Consider the following 19,994-nt stretch of genomic DNA (forward strand, 5'->3'; position numbering starts at 1 on the left):
AAACAGCTGTAAATTGGCATCCATTCAAGGAGTACTTCTGTTTGTGCAGATTTACTAGTTGTGTTTAGTTCACCAGACCTTGTATATTTAAGTCCTAATTCAAAAGGAACAAGATAAAATATCTTAGTGAAAAACTGACATAGACATAGCAGCACAACTCAGGGTCCCCATGAATTTATTTATTTGGGAGGTGTGACACCCCAAACACCCCCGAATTCCCTAAAGCTGTGCCCCTGGAAAGGGAACTTGCTTAATAAACCTATACAATCCCCCAAAGCACGAGCCAGGCTACATACAGAGATAAACGATATAGGGCCACATGTATCAAAGGGTTTAATTCATTTTGTGTCTATGGGAAAATGTGTTCATACATATGGCCCATAGTCCATAAGGAATCCTGGATCCCCGTTTTGTAGCCTGACAGAGTTAAAGGCTTTGACTCTGCAGGAGTTGATGGGTTGCACAAGAAACAGCATAACACAGTTCAAACCAACTAAGAGCTAAGCTAAGAGACAGAGAACAACACCATGTCCATTCTTGAAAAATTCCTGAAATAAAAATAATATATTATTAAGAACTTTCTCAGTTCAAATAAAGCCATCATATTCTACCTGTATAAAGTAGAGTTAACCCTCTATTAGGAAAACATGATTCAGGCTTTAAATTTATGTTGATACAAATATTTTCTGAAAAATAAATTATATTTTGCTGGGGAATTTTAGTGTGCATAAAGCTGTGGTACTGACTGAAGGGGACAATGTTTGGCAGTGGGTCACAATTACCTTGGGGATTAGATGTTCTTCGGAAGCAAAGTTCTTGCAAGTGGGGCAAGATGTACAGTGTGCTAGAAGATGCACAAAGGTTTTGAGATTAGGGTTGTGTCCTCTCCCGTTTGGCTTTTTTGTGGGGGCAATTGCTCTCAGACCACAAGAGTTTTATATGAATGCTATGAACTCCTGGATTTCCTCAATAACTTTCTCAAAGCTAGAGGGGCGTTTATTCTGCGTCTTCTAGAGGCCTAAGGTGCTATTGTCCTCTTGATTGTGTCCCTTATTCTCTTACTTTCCTTTTTAACATTTGTCAGTGATCAACATAAATGAGCTGTTTGTGTGGCTTGCCTTGGACTCAGGGAAGTTGATCAGTGTCGGTCAGGCATACATCAGATTCAAAATTGATTTGGTCAAGATAGGTCCAATCTGGGCCTAAATAATTTCAGTTGACTTTTCTCTCTCTCTTGGGTCGTTTAGAAGTAGTCAAGTCTAAGCTGTCATCAGTGACATCAAGTTGATCAGCTTGCTCTGGTTCATTTAACTCACTAACTTCCCTAATTGTCTCTGCTCTTTTTCTAACTGTCAGTAGTCTCTTTCGGGTCATTATAGTTCTTGGCCAACCTTTCCCAGTCTAGCCTATATTCATAGAGGTACTTGAGATTTCTGGCTCTAATGAAGCTGATTCACTCTCAAAGGTGGAACTTCCTTGTACCACACCACCCTCTGACTCTTGCCATCTTGGCTTTGGCAGGTTTGTTTCAACTTTAGATGAATTTTCACTATCACTATCCCTTATTCAAAATCCAGTGGTTGGCATCATGTTAGTTGCCGGAATGGCAACGCCTTCAACTGGCTCCTACTCTGAATGATGCTCTGCTGATAGAGACTGTGGGCCCTTGAACTCATCTCCTTCCTCTTCAGACCCCTCGGAAACTTCAAATCTGGGGTGACTCAAGAAGTTAGTGGATGTTGGCTCTGCTTCTTCCTCTTTGTTAGACCTGTCAGCTCTTGGTAATGATTTTCCCTGTCATTCTGACCTCCTGTTTTTTTATCCTGTGCTGAAATCAGTTTTTGCTGGCTTTAGGACACTGGGCACTTTACCACTGCTGACCAGTGCTAAAGTGCAAGTGCTCCCTGCTTAAATTGTATTGATGATTGGTTTATCCATGATTGGCATATTTGATTTACTTGTAAGTCCCTTATACAGTGTATGCCAAGGGCCTGCAAATCAAATGCTTCCTCACCTCACCCCCACCGCCATACAAACACAAGGCCCTCGACCACCCCAATCAATACACTAACCCCCATCCCCCACTCCATACACTGACCTCCCACCACCCAATCCATACACTAACCTCCACCCCCTCATATGCGCACACACCTGCAGACACGCACACACACAGCACCCATTCATGCACCCACACACACCACACTGCTGCCCCCACCCTCCACAACCATACATGCATTCACTCATACATCCCAACATACATCAATACAGACACCCAAACACGCACTCAGGCATGCACACACAACACCCCCCCTCACCTTACCTGTTGGTCGTCCTGGAGGGGATGGGGTCCTTGGTGCTTGCTCCAGCGCCCCATCACCACAACACCGCCATGCCTATTACTAAGTCCTAATATGTGTGGCGGTGTTGTGTTGACGTGGCGGTGCCAGCGGAGGAACCGCCACTGCACCACCAGTATGGCTGCTGGCAGCTCTCCACCCAATTTTTAGAGGAAAGCCGCCAGCAGTCATAATATGGCAGTGTGTAGACCGCCAACACTGGCAGTCTTGTGGCTGGCAGAACTTCGGCGGTCTAGATTGTAGACCGCTGAAGTCATAATGACCACCTTAATCTTTAAAAATGTGTATCTTTGCTTTTGTATGTTATAGATCTGTTGTTTAGGTCTTGTTTTACTCAGATAAATATTGGCTATATTTCCAAACTGGTGTGGAGTACTTTTGTGGTATTTTCACTGTTTCATGTGTGTGTGTGTACAAATACTTTGCACATGGCTTCTGAGATAAACCGGATTGCTCTTGTGAAGCAGCCAAAGGGATGAGCAGGGATTACTTAGCTGTATGATTCCCTTACTCTGACTAGAGTGAGGATCCCTACTTGGACAGGGTGCAAACCACTGCCAGCTGTAGACCCCATTTCTAACTCTGTTCCCATCTCACCCTCCTGGTGTGGGAGGGATCGATCTAGTTCAGTAGACCAGCACACTTAACTGCAGTGTTGGTGAACAGGATCACCTGATAAGGGCCTCTCCAGCGCTTCTCCAGACAGGACTTGTGTACGTTCCTTTATGTAAACCCAATCTCAGAAGATCAAATAATTTCCTGTGGATTCTTTGCCAGCAAGAGGAGTAGCATCAACCTAATGAGAGATAGAAGGCACCACATCAGTACTAAAAAAACAGGTCATCTGTGATATTCACAAGAGCAGCTACAGGGACAGAAGGGATTCTCATGACTTTCCCCGTCAATATCTTATGAGGCGACAATCCTATTTGTTTACCAGGGGCTATTCGGCTACTTCGGATACCCATTAGCACCAGGGGGAGAGCAGTAGGCTTTGGGCAATTTAGTTTTCATCATCTAGTTCATTCTTTCTACAATTCTTGAAGTCCTGGGTCTAGCTGCAATGGAATTTCTGATCAAAACATGGTGCTGTAAACAACAACTGCATCAAGTTGCTTTTGAAGTGCATTCCTTGACTGATTAAAGATGAACTTGCATCCTAAATCATGGTATTAACTCCTGCAGTACTAATTTAGCGACTGTTTGGCTGTCAAAACTCCTGGTAGGATGTCTCAAACCATAGTGCCAACAAGCACCCAATGACAAGGATATACCTCAATCGATTGCATCTGGGAATCTCCACAAAGTCATTTTGGAGATGGCTGAAGGGACCATCAGCCTTTCCAATATGGCTCATGGTCACCACAACACTTTTGCCTTTGGACGTGTGCCACAAAACTGACACAGATTCTCTGCCATTGATCTAAAATGTGGGTTGTACCAATATGATTTAAAAGTTGACACCATTCCATCTCTACCCACATGCATGGGTGCATGCATGTGGCATACCATAGCGGACTGCATGGAATCAGGCAGAACCGGTTTCCCATCACTAGACACTCAAATGTCAATTGGCTGTTTCTGAGCGTTTGTTATCTCTGTTTCCAACATAAGGAATTAAAATTCTCCGGATTTCTGCTCACTGTGGACTTATTCATTGGAGTGCCCTGGTACTTTCTGCTTACAAGTTGACTTTACAGCACGGTTCAGAGGGGGCATCTGTGCCTTCCTTCTTGTTCTGTGCAATTTAATACCCGTGGTGGTTGGGTGTCAATACCAGGTTGGCACCTTTCTCATGATTCAACGGCATCCACTAGGACATTGCTGTTTCGGTACGGATGTGCGTTCTATAAGCATCAACCACTTTTTTAGTAATACTAATCAGCCTCCACATTTTGTTCGCGTTTAGTAAGTCCATGATCGGCGAATTGCATGGACTTCCAATAACTAACTTTAAAATGCATTGTTCTATCGCGCTCTCAATGATAGGGGTAATTTTTCCAATGGTGTCTGGGGTCATTTTGTAAAAGTGGGTCTGAAAAAAACAACATTGGGTCGGAGGGTTATCTTTAGGGGTTTGGAACCTTTGATAAATCCTATTTCTTTCTCAGTGGAACTCAAAACATCCTCTGTGAATGTCTCTCTCAAATCGATTGTCAGATCCTCCTTAGTAATGATTACAGTTACAGACTGTACTTTGTAGCTTGAATTCCACATTGGCTGCTTAGGTCTCTATTCTGACTGACTCCATCCTGCATGCAGTAAATAACGCGGTTGAGTTTACAAAGAAGGTCCCTTCCGAGCATGCTCACAGGACTGGAATCACACACTACAAACTGGTATTGCTCTCCGATGTCTCCTATTTTCACTGCAACAGAGCAGGAGTTTAGTTGGTATGCTGCTGATTGGTGATACATATAACTTGGACTTCTTTTCCCGAGAAGGGTAGGTTAGGGACCTCAACTGTAATAACGGTCGAACAATTGGCTCCTGTGTCTATTGGGAAAGATACGGGATGCCCATTAACTTCTCCATCCACTTATGGTCCACTTCCAGGACTGTGCCACAAATGTCTGAGGGCTCCTCGTCACCCCTCAGGCACTGTCATAGTCCTAATCAATATCTGCTAAAGTCTCAAACATCATAGGAACTGGGCGGTTTTGAGACATCATTGGGTAGAGGGGTATTCTGTTAGTTGGTTAAAAATGTGGAGTCCCCCCCCCCCCCCCCCCCCCCCCCGCATCTGCAGTGGGCTAAGGGAATTCTACAACATGCCAGGCTTTTGGATCTTTGGGGCTGACATAGAGGGTCTTAGAGGGTCTTGATATCGGGAGAAATGTGGCAAATGTTAACTTTCTTTGGGGCACTTATGCTTGTCCCATGGGTGCTACCTCAACTTCGTGGCATCCCCAGGGCATTCCCTCCATATGCCATAGAAACTGCTTGCATTGTTGTCCCGCAACTGGGGTTCACTTAAGGACCATGAAGAGGAACCCTACATCCCCTGCTAGCTGAGTTTGGGCTATCATATATTTTTCCTTTAGACCCTTTTCTTAACTTCTAGCATGTCACTGCAATATTTAGGGTACTATTTGATGTCATCTATTGTCTTGCTATGCCAGTACAGGACACCTTGGATAATCTTGCTGCTGATAGGTCTCGGTCCCTGCACAAAAGAGGCAAGAACCCCCCCCCCTTATTATCTCCCAAGTGGAAAGTTAATTCTGCTGTGCTCCCTGTACACTTGCATTAGCCTCTCAAAGTAAGTGTGCACTGACTGTTTTGGTTCTTGAGAGGTTTGAAAGATCTGGGGCCAATTCATTTCTTTCTGGGGAATCTTCATCTTCAGATGTTTTATGACTGTCATATTTAGTTTTGACTGTGGTCAGAGGTGCATTTGTATCTTGCCACCCTAGGGAGTTTTTATGTTGGCCAATCAACTGCCCTCTTACATTCTGCACTCAAGTCCTTTGGGATCGCCACCACAAATAAAACATCCACGTCTTCCCACAGGACCTTTTAATGGTCAAAATCTGTTTGATCTGTCATACCACTTATCAGGATTTTTTGGAAGGGAGTTTGTGAAGTGGAAAAAGATCTAATTGTGACCACATTACATGTACGTACGCTCCTCACGGTACTTCTCTGAAAGGATATACCTTCACCATCCTCTCTGTAACTCCTTCACCTTGACCTTCTTCTTCCTGGACCACAGCTCCCTAAATTTCTCAGTATCACTCCATCACCTAATGTGATCTGTCAATTCTTTTACAGGAGTCCTTAATCCTGTTAGTTTCATCAGTTTTAACTCCTGCTCATCCATCGTCATCCTAACACAACTTCTTTCGATGAGGTATGTCAACTCAGCACTCATCCGCCACTTTTCCCATCCTCACATTCACCTCTCCTGCCCCTCTTGCTGCTTCCTTGCTCCTGTAGATGAACTTGCTCTCACTGTAATGTCCCAGGAAGTCCATTCCTGCGTTTCCAATAACAATTTCTCTGAATTCTGTTTTTAACTGGGCAATGTTAAGTCACTGTGGGGTTTGCCTTGTGCCCTGGCCAGTTAACTGGTAAGGCTGCAGTAGTCGTCTGACTTCATATCATAGCGCTAGTCAATATTTTTCCTTGCAGCTGTCCTGATGCCATTACTCCAGGTGTTAGTGCAGGGTCCTGAGGTATGCTTGGGATAGGATGACTCCGTAGAGTACTCATAAGTGGTACCCGACAAGGGCTTAATGTTACGGGTGTGGGGATCAGAACAGGCGATGAGACCGTTTATGTATAGCTTGGAAGTGTACCGGCTTCTGTTGGGGGTTCTGCAACTGTCCCACCCTCAGTTACTACCGGGGGTGTAGCATTCAGTTCAGTGGCTGCTGCATTAAATGGTGATTGTCTTATGCAGAGGAGCTCGTCTACTAAGGCGCCCTCCTCCTCCTCCTCCTCCTCCTCCTCACTCTCTGTCTCTGTCTCCTTTTTAGGTTCCTCCTTCTCTAGCTCTTCACTTTCTATCAAGCTAAGGCTCCAACAGTCTCAATGACTTCCTTTCTCTTGCCATCTGCTCCCAAAGGTTTAAGGCTACAGATTGCCTGGGCCTAGGCTGAGGTTTCAGATCGTACATTCTTCTCTTCAGGTGCTCTATTGTGGAGATATGAAAAGTCCAGCTCAGTGGATATTGCAGTTCCTTATCTTTGAACGTATTTGTGCCATTGGCTAAGCCACATTTGTATGTAACCCTTTCTTGGCTGCCATCTCCCTAGCTGGTGTGCCTTCTGGTGGAAACATCTCCTTACTGATCTATTTCTCCTTCTTTGACAAGAGTTTCCCCATACTGACAAGCTCTGTCGCTTCTGTTTCAATACCAGCCGTCTCTGCCAAAGTTCACCCTATTACATGCGGTTGTGGATTCCACCAGCTAAACCTTGCGAAAAACCTTGATGACACAATGCCCGAATATTGCCAGAATTTTCTGAAGCACTTCTCTCAGAATTTTTCATTTACCTGCTTTAACTAAACAGAAATTTGTATGAGGAAAAAGTATACTGCCTACTTTCACCCAACAGTAGACCCTCGGCCTGCGAAAATCAATGTACTCCGTGCATTTGCTCCCATGCACTAAGGAGCGCTCTGCCAATGAGTTCAATTAGTACAGTCATGCATGCGAAAGTTAAGTCCCTATCTTGGTGTGACTGACAGCGCCTCCCAGCACACCTCACCTTAGCAGACAAGATCAACAGTTCAGTACTCTAATTTGAGATACTTCTCCTCAGTTCTACATGTAACAATCTGTATATTTTTTGATTAAAATAAATCAAGGAATACCATTAAGAACACAATAACTGTTGTTCCCACACATCCAAATACTATAGCCACATAATAATTGCTCTCAAAATCCACGCACTGCATTCCACCATAATGCATCTACTACAACTTCCGGCATACACCATGTCACAATTTATTTGCTTTATTTGCATACATGCAAACCCTCCTGATGCTGACGTTGTCCTTCTTTGCCCACCTCGTCTCTGGAACTACAATGAGGTCAGGACTGGCTCAATTTAAAACTCTGGGGAAAGACATCCGGCCCATGAATGTTCAGTAATTGGTTCTATAGCAAATTGAGTTTGTGCTTTACCACTTGGATCCATTTGGAACCATCCTCTGGTAACAGACCTGTCAGCGAGTCAATCTGTCTTTTTAATCATAACAAAGCATGCCAACGATTAGGACCGGGAGTGGTAGAGTCCCAATATGGACTTTGGTGCTCCCTGACTGGACCCATCACTTTTACATTTTTAGGTTGAGTTTGTTAATGAAATGTTCTTTTAAGAATAGCAGACACGGGTTATAGCTTCAAAGGTTTATATAAGTAATTATTTGGAAAAATACATGAAATATGCTGTGAGATAATGGGTTGTATTATATGGCATGGTTGCGGAACCTCAATGTGTAAGACACTTAGCAAATCCTTTAGGACCCTTAGGTTTAGTCTGTCAAGCCCTCAGCTCAACCCTGGGTAGCTGTGGCACTGAGTGCCAAGACTTACCCAGAGGAACAAGTGTAAAGCACTTAAACAGCTCCAAAACAACTGAAGAAGAAATTGACATGACACTCAAGAAATCAGACACCAATTTATAAAAATAGACTATTTTTATAAGATTGTAGTCACTAGAATGAAGAAGATCTGCCAGAGAGTTCCAGAGATATTGATTTTACAAAGCAATTTTAAATCAAAGCAATTTCACTCAACCGTGAGCAAGCCTTGGCAAAGTCAACGAATTTGACACATAGAAACTTTTTCAAAGAAAACCTGGGTGTCTATGTAGTTGGTTAGAAGTACTTGGGGCAACCAACTCCAGGAGGGAGCTAGTCAGGGACACCTGCAAGGTCTTCGAGAACAGTTACCTTCATAGAAGAAGCAGTCCTTCAGTGGTTCCAGGCACTCTATCCGTGTTGCAATGGATTCCTATGGAGTGGTCCTGATGCAGGGGATGAATGATGCTGAAGATGCTCCGAGGATGCTCTGGGTGGGACGCTGTCGAATTTGGTCCTCCTGCAGGGATTCCTCGGTCCACAAAGATGGTGACTGGGTCTTTTTGGCAGGGTCGACATCCCATGAGGTCCTCTCCAGTCTGGCCGAAGTCCAGTTGCCTCTGGACTACCAGTCGCCCGGTGAGGGTGTCATAGGTCAATCCTTCCTGGGTTGATAACTTGCTTCCTGAGAGTTCCAGTAACTCTCCAGCGGCACTCCCAGGTTCAGCGAGCTAGTGTGCAACTCTGTGATTCAGGTCTTGGTCCTTGGTGCTGCATGGCAGTGATGATAGCGACTTGAAGACTTTGGGCTACCAATTTGCCTTAGGAGTCTTCTTCATCTGTTGGGTCACTGGGCTGTGAAGAGGTCAGTCGGCTGGCCTTTGGACTCTCTTGGATTGACTGGGCTGTGGAGACAGCCTCCCACTGTGCAGTACATGGCAAACACAGTTCCTGTCTTCGCTAGCCAGCAGGTGCAGTCTTGGACAGCGCAGCCTCTCTTCGCTGATCTCATGGTGCAGCAGGGTAGTCCTTCGGTCTTTCTTCCAAGTCGGTTGAGATCTAAGGTCAGGGTGCCAGGGGTGCCCTCAGGACAGGTTACGGTTGGTAGTGAATCGGCTACCAGGTTCCCTCTCACCTGGCGCCAACTTCCTGTGGAGGGAGCCATCTGGCTATCCCAGGATGCACCGTTCTGCTAATTCCAAACATAGAGAGACCTCCCTCACGGTGTCAAACTTCACTAGCCCATCTCGGGTGTGGCTACCTCAGTTACATACCCATGGGGAAACTGGATTGGCAACTAGTTTCCCCTTTCTGTTCCCGTGCCAGCCTGTCTACCTAAACAGTGCGGCAGAACGTCCCCCTGGTGTTACACATCTACCCTTCAAAGTTGGCTTCTCCTTGGTAGCCTGCCATTTGGGGCTAACACCCAATTGGCTTCCTGCAGGAGAGAGGTAACACCTCCCTGGCCTGCAGTCCCTCATTGTTCTCTGGTATTCAATTCCTCACATATAAGCCCTTACTACAACAAAAGACAAACAAATGAGTGAATAAAAAGAAAAAAACAGAAAATCAGCTAAAGGCAGAACTTAGTGTGGAAATACAGTATAAAAGTCAGTATGTCACCATCGTAAACTTATCATTACAGTGATATAACAAAAGGCAATAACGTTTCCCAACCTGAAGAGACATAACCCACAATAGAAAAAGGATGCCACTGTAGTGATTAGTAGATACCCAATAGCATGGCTCAATGGAGGATTCATTGGGGCTTCCAAGGGGAATTCTGAAGAGAGATACTGTCCGCACTTAAGTAGGATATGCAATTCAGCCAAGATTTAAGTAGAGGAGGTATTTTTACAATTAGTGAGAACAGATTTACAAGCTGTAACCATTAATATATCTAGTAAGTGGGGGTCTTGCTTATTCTTAAGTTGAGGATCAAGAAAATCTCTGATAAGTGAGAGGAAATCTCGCCTCTGTTGAAATCCAAAAAGGGACAGTATTAAAATCGAATACATGCTTCCAAATCCAAAATTGAGAAACAAAGCCACAATAATATATTAAGGACCTCATTACGAGTTTGGCCATCCGTGGACCCCCATGGCGGCATTCGTGGTTCGACTGCCGACAGGTTGGCAGACGAACTGCCCTATTAGGACTCATGTGGGCCTATGGAGCAAAGACCATCGCAGTCCCGCCGGCACCACCAGGCATCACAGACCTCTGTGGTCACAAGGCAGCACAAAACAGGCCGGCGGAGACGGTGTTTCCGATAAACACATTATGAGGTTGCACACCGTTAATGTGACCGTGGCGGTCCAACCACCACATCCCAGCAGGCGGAAACGTGAAGAATAAAGGGAGACACTCACCTGCAGGCAGCCTTACACATCTGGTGCCACCATGGGGTCCATCACACACGTCCTGCTGCTGTTGTTGATCATCGAAGGTGCACAAAATCCACACTGCTGTGGACACAACCGACCGTAAGTACACACACCTACCTGTGTCATTAAAATCAAAAATTGTTTGTTGCGCCATCAGTCACATCATATGGGGTCGTGCTACAGGCACCAAGAATACTTGTCATTGTGTCCCACTTCAGAATCAGACACAAAGAATGACACATGCACAGTCACAATACGCCCTTTTGGGCAGGTCACTCACTGCACTTCAACATTACACAAAAACACACGTATGCTCATCTCAGACATAGGTACAGTGAAGTGTACACAGCATTGTCTCACACAACAACACACTAACATCACATCTACAAATACAACTCACACACTCACATTCCTCACATGCCATGGACTGTCGTCACATTTAACACACATATGTATGGATGTTGCATTGAACACAAACACCACTCACAGTAAACAGCCTTGCAATAGACACACACATTACCCACATTGCAACACAATGCAATGGTAGGACAATGGGATGCACAATAGAGAGACAAATATACAAAGATCACTATGCAAACAATAACTGCACAATAGGGATGGGGCCATCAGCAACACCCAGGGAAGGAGGCTGCACTAGGACACATATCACTTTGCACATGTCCATAAAACAACATTTGCACAGGAACTGGCCTTACATGTATCTCAGGGGCAAACAATACTAGATTCAAATGACCTGCCTATCTGCACAATGTGGAAGTGTGAGTCAACTGCATGGGACATACCTCCACATGAAGGAGCTGCAAGGTACACAGAGCTAAACTGACACATGCACAGTCAAATGCAAACAGAGGTAGCACAATTGAACACAACCCATGTCTGCACAAACAAAACTCAAGCTGCCACAATCCATATCAGGGGGACAAGTCTAACACCATTCATGCTCACACTGGACAACACAAGATGAATACTTACCATAATAAACAGTACACAGTACCATGACACTCCCATTGCAATTACACCCACATATACATACAGTCGACATATACCCTTTTCTTGGGTGCCACCAGCACTGCCCACAAAGTCAGATACTCCAAACAACAGCAAATAGATCAGCAAGCAGGCTGAAACACACACAACTGTAGCAGACAACACAAGTCACTCCGGAACAACACAAAGGTAGAAAAGGAATTTCAGGACAAGTGTATACCCCAAAAACAACTGTTTGAGTTTATTACTTGTAAATTTGGTGAAGTCCAAGGCCATTGGCTAGTCCATATGTTTCTGCAAAGGCACATCATGGTGCTGTGACTTGACTCCTAACTGCTAGAGAACCTCCACAGGAAGGGGCATCAAGTGGGCAGGCAGGCACCTCAGGGAACATCTTTGGGGGATGGGGGAGGTTGGATTTGGGAGGAGTGGGTTTGGGAGCTATGGACTGCTTCTTGGGAGGGGTGGGCTTCTTCTTGGGGGGAGGGGTATGGGTGCTTGCAGGGGGGCAGGTGTGACGGAAGGACCTGGAGGTAGATGGGAGAGGTGGGTCGGGCCTCTTAGATTTGGGATGGGGTGGAGGGAACCGGGGAAAGGGCAAGATCAAACAAGAAAACTTTCTTAGGTACACACTGACAGTCACCAGAAGGGGATGGAGATTTGGTGGTTGAGGGAGTGGTTGTCTGCTGTGTCTGTCTGGATGTCGTAGGTGAGTGCTTTGGGAAGTATGCTTGTGTTTGGGTGGTGTCTGTTGCGTTGGTGAGTGTGTGAGTTTGTGTGTCTTGGGGGCTGTAAGGTGGAGGTGCTGGATGATGTGGGAGTGGCGGATTTGTGTGTCTGTTGGGTGGTGTCTGCGGGTATGCTGGATGTGGTGGATGTTTGTTTCTGTATTGGGGTGGGGTCTGCAGGTATGCTGGGTGTTGTGGGTGTGTCACTGACTGTTTTGGTGATGCCTGTGGTATGCCTGATGCCGTGTGTGGGCCGGTGGGTGTGGTGGGGTTATCTGGGGAAGTGGTGACTGATGTTGTGTCTATGGATGTCTGTTGTTTGCGTGTGTGCCAGTGTGTTTTGTGGTGCTTGTGTCTGTGTTTGCTGCTCTTGTGTGTTGAGGTGAGTGAGTGTGGATCGGTCTGTGTGCTTTGGGTAGAAAGGGGAATGAGGAATTTGGATTGGGAAGAGGGAGGTGGAGGTGGAGGGGGGAGGAAAGGTGAGGGGTGACTGGCTGCCATCAGTGTGGAGGTGAGAGCCTGAAAAGATCTCTGTGGGCCAGACATTGCACCATGAATGGATTCCAGGAATGCATTAGTCTGCTGGATTTGAGTTGCCAATCCCGGGATGGCATTCACAATGTGACCCACAGAGATTCTTCTCAGGAGGGCAGTAGGGCAGTAGGCTCCTCACTGAGGGCAGCAGGGTTAATGGGCCAGGGCGAAGGTGCCTCCGGCAAAGGAGACGCCCACCCTCTTGGATGAGCGGTCACGGCTAACTGGGTGGGGAGCAACACTGAGGACGGTGATAGAACGGGGGATGGTGGATAAAGATGGTACAGAGGTATACCTCAGTGGGTCTGCCACCACTAGGGAGTGTCCATCCACTGGAGGAAGATTCCAACGATGAAGATGATTTTCCGATCTCCTCTGTGGCACTCCCCTCACCCCCGCGCCACTGAGTCCTTCTGTGTCTGTGGTGTCTTGACCCGAGGTCCCGTGGTCAGATGCGTCCCCACTCAGCTGTGCCCTATCTCCTTCCCTTGCTGGTGCTGATGCTGCAAATACAAAGAGAAATTTGGTCATCACATGTCCATGATCACACTTGAACAACAGCTCTGATTAACAAACATTACCATGATGTCAAGTAGGCCCCACCAACAAACCCCACCTAAGTGGCCCATACATGTGCCATACTATATGCTTGTATGCCATCTGAACTGTCAACAGTTGCCCTCAAATCACCCTCAACGCTTTGTCCCGTGGAGCAGACCTCTATTACCTCTTGTCATATAATAGTATGCCAATGCCAACTGCATTCCCACAGATCCCACACAAGGTCATGCAGACATCTATCTGTAACATATATAATGACCCAACAATAAGAAATGATGCTCCAAAATCCTGCCATGTTGCTGACAAAAGTACAATAGCCTGGAGAAGGTGACATGAAAATACTCATGTCACACTGGAAACAGTTCCACAATGCACACTTTACCAAGTGATATTTGTCCCAATAGAATAATGTAGGTAGTACTAATGTTGCTTAGATAGGCCACACATGTAGCATGGAAATGGACACTACAGACATCATGTGCAATATGTCAGGAAGAGATGTCCCCAAAATCCACAACACAATCAATGATTCAGCTAGCCCCAGGGTAATCACAGCTAATGTCTGGCACCCCTTACAATGACATACTCTGAGTGCATCAGTAGATGCCATTAGTCCCATGGATGTTGGAGAAGCACTGAGATTTGAAAGTACTTTTTGAAGGCCTTCAACATGTTGCCCAGTTGGAAGCTACATCATTATCTCCATTATGGTCATGCAGACCAGATGTCTGTCTGTGGATGAATGCTTGTACCCAAACACATGTGATTTCAACATAACTGCAAGTCACTCAATTATGCATGCTAACAGTCAGGTTACAAAACGTATCCATTATACATGTGCAGTGCACTTTGCTACATGCTGCCACATCCAGGGGGCTCAAAACTCTAGGCCTACCTGTCATGTCCTTCAATGCAACTGCAGTTGTACATGCCAAGTGCTATGCTATGAAGCATGGGGGAATGTCTGCCAATAAACAATAGTGGCACACTCCTGTATGTGGCACAACATGAAATGTACCCCCATTGTAAATGGCTTATTCCACACACAGGTTGCCATGCCCATATATGTGAGAGAAAATAGACATCATCCCATCAACACAGGCAGATCATGCATGAAACAGCAGCTTAGAAACTTTTTCCTAATGTGCAAGGTACACATGCTGACATGTAGGCACAAGGAATGTTGGCACTGGTGAAGGCACATAAATCATGCCAATGGACATCCCCCACTTAACCAAGGGGAAGTATTGATCTGTAGCTGTACCCAAAATACAATGTATGCTCTGCCACATGTAGATAACAATCTTCACATTACAGACTGCAATGAGGCACCAGCACCCATCATACCCTGAAGACAACTAGCCTCTGCGTGGCAGATGCCAATATACTAATTTACCCAGACACATGGCTGAAGACAGTGATCCATCACTTCCTTACCTTTGGCCTGTAACATTGAGGAGTAGTGGTCTGTTGCATTGAATTTACACACACTACAACAACAAACAGTAGTTGATTGATCATTGTACACAGTCATATGTCGTACCTGGAGAGCAAGTTGTGGGTGGAGTGTACACAATTATGTCCTAGTTCCCTGGGCCAATAGGCAAGGGACATCAATATACAATACACAACATTCCTACACAAACAATCATTCATCTATTGTGTTACACAAGACTCATCCCTAATTGTCAGGGCGAGCTGACAGAACCTAACACATTCACTTGGCAATGTGACGGGCAGGAATATGCCCTGTTGCTGCTGTGATGTTCTCAAATGACCATCAAGCTCTGGGTAGGCCACCGCCTGAATGTGGGCCCACATTGGGAGGACAGCCCCAGCTGAACCTCTACAATTTCCCGGGCCCAGCATCTCCGGTCCTCCCACCTTTTCCTTCAGTGGGCCCTCCGCCCGCTGTGGACCCCCAGGTTCCTCACCTTCTTGGCGATGGCTCTCCATAGTTCCTTCTTTTGATGGGCATTGACCTGCATGAATGCTAAAGGCAAATCAATAGATTATAATCACAAGTTTCATCACAAATGGTTAAGTCATATACATGTAAGTAACATCAAGCTAGGACTTTTCTATTTGTCAATACTCCCCATGTGTGAAACACACAAGCCAATAAGTACAGGGACATTACTACAGACATATATGTTTACATCTTCTCAGGGCCTACAATGACTAAGAAAGCTTGCTAACATTAGGTAGCCCATGCTCTAGCAACCTGCACTGTGATGTGAGCCGCTATGAAACACTACACACCTATGTGGCTTCTGAAGGGTAACCTCCTTAGGCATGAATGGACCAACACATTCACACTATGTGAGAATGACTATGTATGCAGTTCCTACAGGCAACTGCCAGTGTACAAACTCCATTACACATAAGTAACAATCAAGAGGCTGGCATTATGGGTACAGAAAGTGTCTTCCTTGTCCATGTGTGGACATGTGGCCTGACAAATGTAGACGCATGCTACTTCCGAGGGTGGGGTTCTGTGTTATGTACCTGTATTACAGAACACTCCTTTGGACATATGTGTCCATCCTACAGAGATGACATCCAACAAACAAAGGCGTGCATTGCATAGTTTCTGCTATGTTACCAAGCTACTGAGTCACATATCATGGACTTCTGGGAATCAACACACTGTCTACACTGTGGGACTGTCAGTTATGTAATTTGCCTGTACAGGACAAATATAACCTGTGTGAAGGTGATAACAGGGCTGTGGAAATAAGTGAGGTGTCATGAGCCTAAAACACACACTGCCAATGATTAGATTAATGATTTACCCATTCCTAATCTAGCCAAAGTAATGAGGCATTCAGGGCAGGTTTTGCCACCAGAGCCTCATAATGGCCACATGACAGGATCTGCTGGTGTACAGGGAGTGGACACAGTGTCACAGTTGCATAGCCACAGCGACTCTCCCACAGCCTAGACTAGGTACCATACTGGGAGATACATGTCCCAGACCCTGGTCTCTGCATGCTGAGCTAACAGTACCTACATGACACTCCATCATGTAGCAAACAGCAATTTGGTATGTGCTGTGTGTGACAATCCGAAAGGCAGAATGACTCATGATAGGCCTTCCACACAATGCTTTAGCAAGGGCAGATGTGGGTTGAACGATCCGTGGCACTACACACATTGCTCACATGACTCAGCTGACTCCTACAACATACATACACATCCCATGCTGACAAGCACATACGTTTTGTCTGACATTTATAACAATCATAAGGAAAGAGATGTCAGTGGATGGCAGTAATATCACCATGCCTAGTTATGTGCATCCAGCAAAAGGAGGATCTAGGACACCAAAAACCTCACATAACACAATGTGCCTGAACTTAACATATGGCACTGGCCACCAATAACTGCATATTGTCCATCCCATTGATGCCACACAGACTGCAACAACAGGCACACAAGTAGTCTGACTGGCACACATGGGCACATTCTAGCCTGTGAGGAGGAAATGGATGGTGAAGTACAGAGAAAATTGTGCACATGAGAAACTTACCTGTTCCTCTGGTGAGCCATAGAGCTGTTCATACAGGGGTAGGCCCTCATTAACTAGCCTCTCCAGCTCCTCTGGAGAAAAGTCAGTGGCCCTAACACCTGCTGGATGTGGCATAATTGCTCCCAGAGGCGGCACACAGCAACTCAGGTTGTGGCGGTGTTGCTGGCAGCAGTGTCAGGAGTTAAGTGAGTGAATCTGCAGAACATGGCAGTCACGTTGTGCCACGTATGTGGTCGTCACCATGGCGCAGACAGCCATTGGCCTGCGACCGCCACTGGCAACAAAGTTAGCCTGTGGATGTGTCCGCCGCAGTTGCAACCGCCTACTGCCATGATGACTTTTGCCCGCGGTTGGGGGCGGTTCCTAATGTCCAGTGGAGTAGGTCAGGCAGCTGCCATTTTGGCGGCCTGAAATGCTGTATTGGGCTATAGAAACTGCATCAGACCTGCGAAAATGGATTTTGGACCTCACAAACATGCTTATTCTGTCTTGTCATGTAGGTCCTCCTACTCAAACACCATCGTAGAATGTTGCAGGGCACAGATGGCATTTAACACTGTGGCACATTCCACCACCGCTGATGGTCATTTTGGCGGCAGGGATATCCAGTCACATTTCGAGGGGCAATTGTGTTGCACATCTTTGAGTTTGGTCCATATACATGTTTTGACAACATGTATGGAAAACAGTGGTGGGCACATGTGACCCTTGTGTCATTTGCAGCTGTGATGTGTACTAGTTACCATGTCTATCCATTCAAAAATGCCTTGTCACATGATATCATTGACATGCACCATGTATGTTGCTGTGGACACACTGACTAATGTTAAAAATCATGTCTTGTCATACATAGGTACCCAGGGAGAGGGGAATGCGACAACCTCCTGTCTACCATCCACTGCAAGACCTTCAGACATGGAAGAAAGGCACATCATACTGCTTTACCGTCTGAATAGGCAAACATTAGTGGACTAATGCCATCAGTTAGAGAGAGCTCTGATGGCAGCTATTAGTTATCCAACTAGCATACCACCCACTGTACAAATCATGTCAGTGCAGTGTCTGGTGCTACAATCTTGAAGTGAGTGACTCATCGTTGTACATATTTCCCATTACTTAACAGGAGACTCCGCATATCCAAACCTTCCTTGGTTGTTGACGCCACAAAGGAATCCAACTATGCCAGGAGAAGTTTGCTTCAGTGAGGCCCATGGAAGAATAAGGCAGGTAATGGAGCAGGCTTTTGAACTCCTGAAGACCAGATTTAGGTGTCTTGACCGGACTAGTGGAGCCCTCCTCTATTCATCCAGAAAAGTGTGTCAGATCACTATGGCATGCTGCATTCTCCACAAACATCACCCTGCAGAGGAATATCCCATACATCCTAGAGTTGGGGGAGCCTGCAGAAATGCAAAGTGAGGATGATGGTGGTGAAGAGGAAGGAGCTGAATTGCGGGAAGATCTCATCAACAGCTACTTTTCATGAGTGTAAGTATGTCATGTGATGTAATGACTGTGACTGTACAATGAACTATAGTTGTGAGAATGTGTGGAGTTGAGTGTTTTGGCAACAACTAGGGAGTTGATACTCTGCAATATTTAGTCAAAGGCAGTTTGAAGAATTAGCCTTTGACTTTTCCCCATCTTGATGATGTTGCTTTGTTTGTGTGAGTCTCATTGCAATGTAATTACATTTGCAGTAGCTTGCTATGTGATTTGTGTAATAGGTGTGTTTTCAAGCCTATGCTTATTGTTTTGTCTTTGCCTGTCACCATGACATCCTCATGTAGGCATTTCAGAGGTGTGACATTGGCAGGTGTCCGACTCAGTTCTGACTTACAAAGTGGACAAGGATTGTTCCAGGTATTGTAGGCCACAGCTTTGGGGTGTATGAGACCCCTTCCAAGGCAGCTTGAACAGTGTTTTGGTGGAAGGTTGCACATTGGACATGTTTTGTGTGCCGAGTTGGGACGACTGCATTATGTGTGTCATCATGTGGTCATGAAATATGTAGCCATCAATTGCGAGCAAGGCATTCACCAATTCACATTGGCTAAACACTCTTCTTGTATGACCTGTATGTAGCTGTAGATGTGTTTCATCATTGCAGGCCACAGTGCCTGTGCCACACCTCTGACATATGTTTGTGTCATTGGATTATGATGGGCCTGTGATCAGGGACTGTTGTACTGCCATCTGTCTGTATCTTGGACTATGTGATGTTGGATTACCTTGGTGTGGTGCTGCTGACATCATGCACTTTAATGTTTGCCTATTCTACAGGACATTGTCTGACAAATCCCTCCCTTATGTGGTATGGGGGGGCTGTACCTTGGAATATGTACTTTGACTCAGTATGAGTCACTCATTTTTATGCCACAAAGATCCAGACATATGGACAGGCTATGTGCTGTCCACTGGAATAAAATGTTTGGTGTGACCGGACACTTGTACTGATGTGATTTTTTTAAATAGTTGTAATCCTGAGCAGGACACTGTGTACCTGTGACATATCCCTCCTTGCACAAGTAAGACATGTCTTCATCATGTGGTGCACATGGCCTTACATCTCTACTTAGCAAAATGTTGAAATTAAGCAAGCAGACAATGAGTTTGTTATCGCTGGAGTAGATGCCACACCATTGGTAGTCCAATGTTCAGAGTACTCCTCCCATTGGAACTAGTGGGTAGTTTAGTATCAGTCAGCAGAGTGAATGTGTGGCACACAAAGGGGGTTCTTTAGGAAGAGTCACTTGCTGGCAGTGATGGGTGTCTTGCCATTCGCACCTCCTGGATTCTTCGCAAGACGTCCCCGCTTGCGTGGTGGTGGGGGGATGGGGGGTCTGCTTGCTAC

At 45.7% G+C, this 19,994-nt stretch overlaps 1 long non-coding RNA gene across 1 annotated transcript in view; it reads left to right on the forward strand.

Moving 5' to 3' along the window:
• Nucleotides 1–19,994, forward strand: part of LOC138245533 (uncharacterized) — a 168,163-nt gene that overhangs the window by 26,730 nt on the left and 121,439 nt on the right. The gene's annotated exons all lie outside the window — the stretch shown is intronic.

Source organism: Pleurodeles waltl, chromosome 7 (genome assembly GCF_031143425.1).
Source record: "Pleurodeles waltl isolate 20211129_DDA chromosome 7, aPleWal1.hap1.20221129, whole genome shotgun sequence".
NCBI classification, from domain to species: Eukaryota; Metazoa; Chordata; class Amphibia; order Caudata; family Salamandridae; genus Pleurodeles; species Pleurodeles waltl.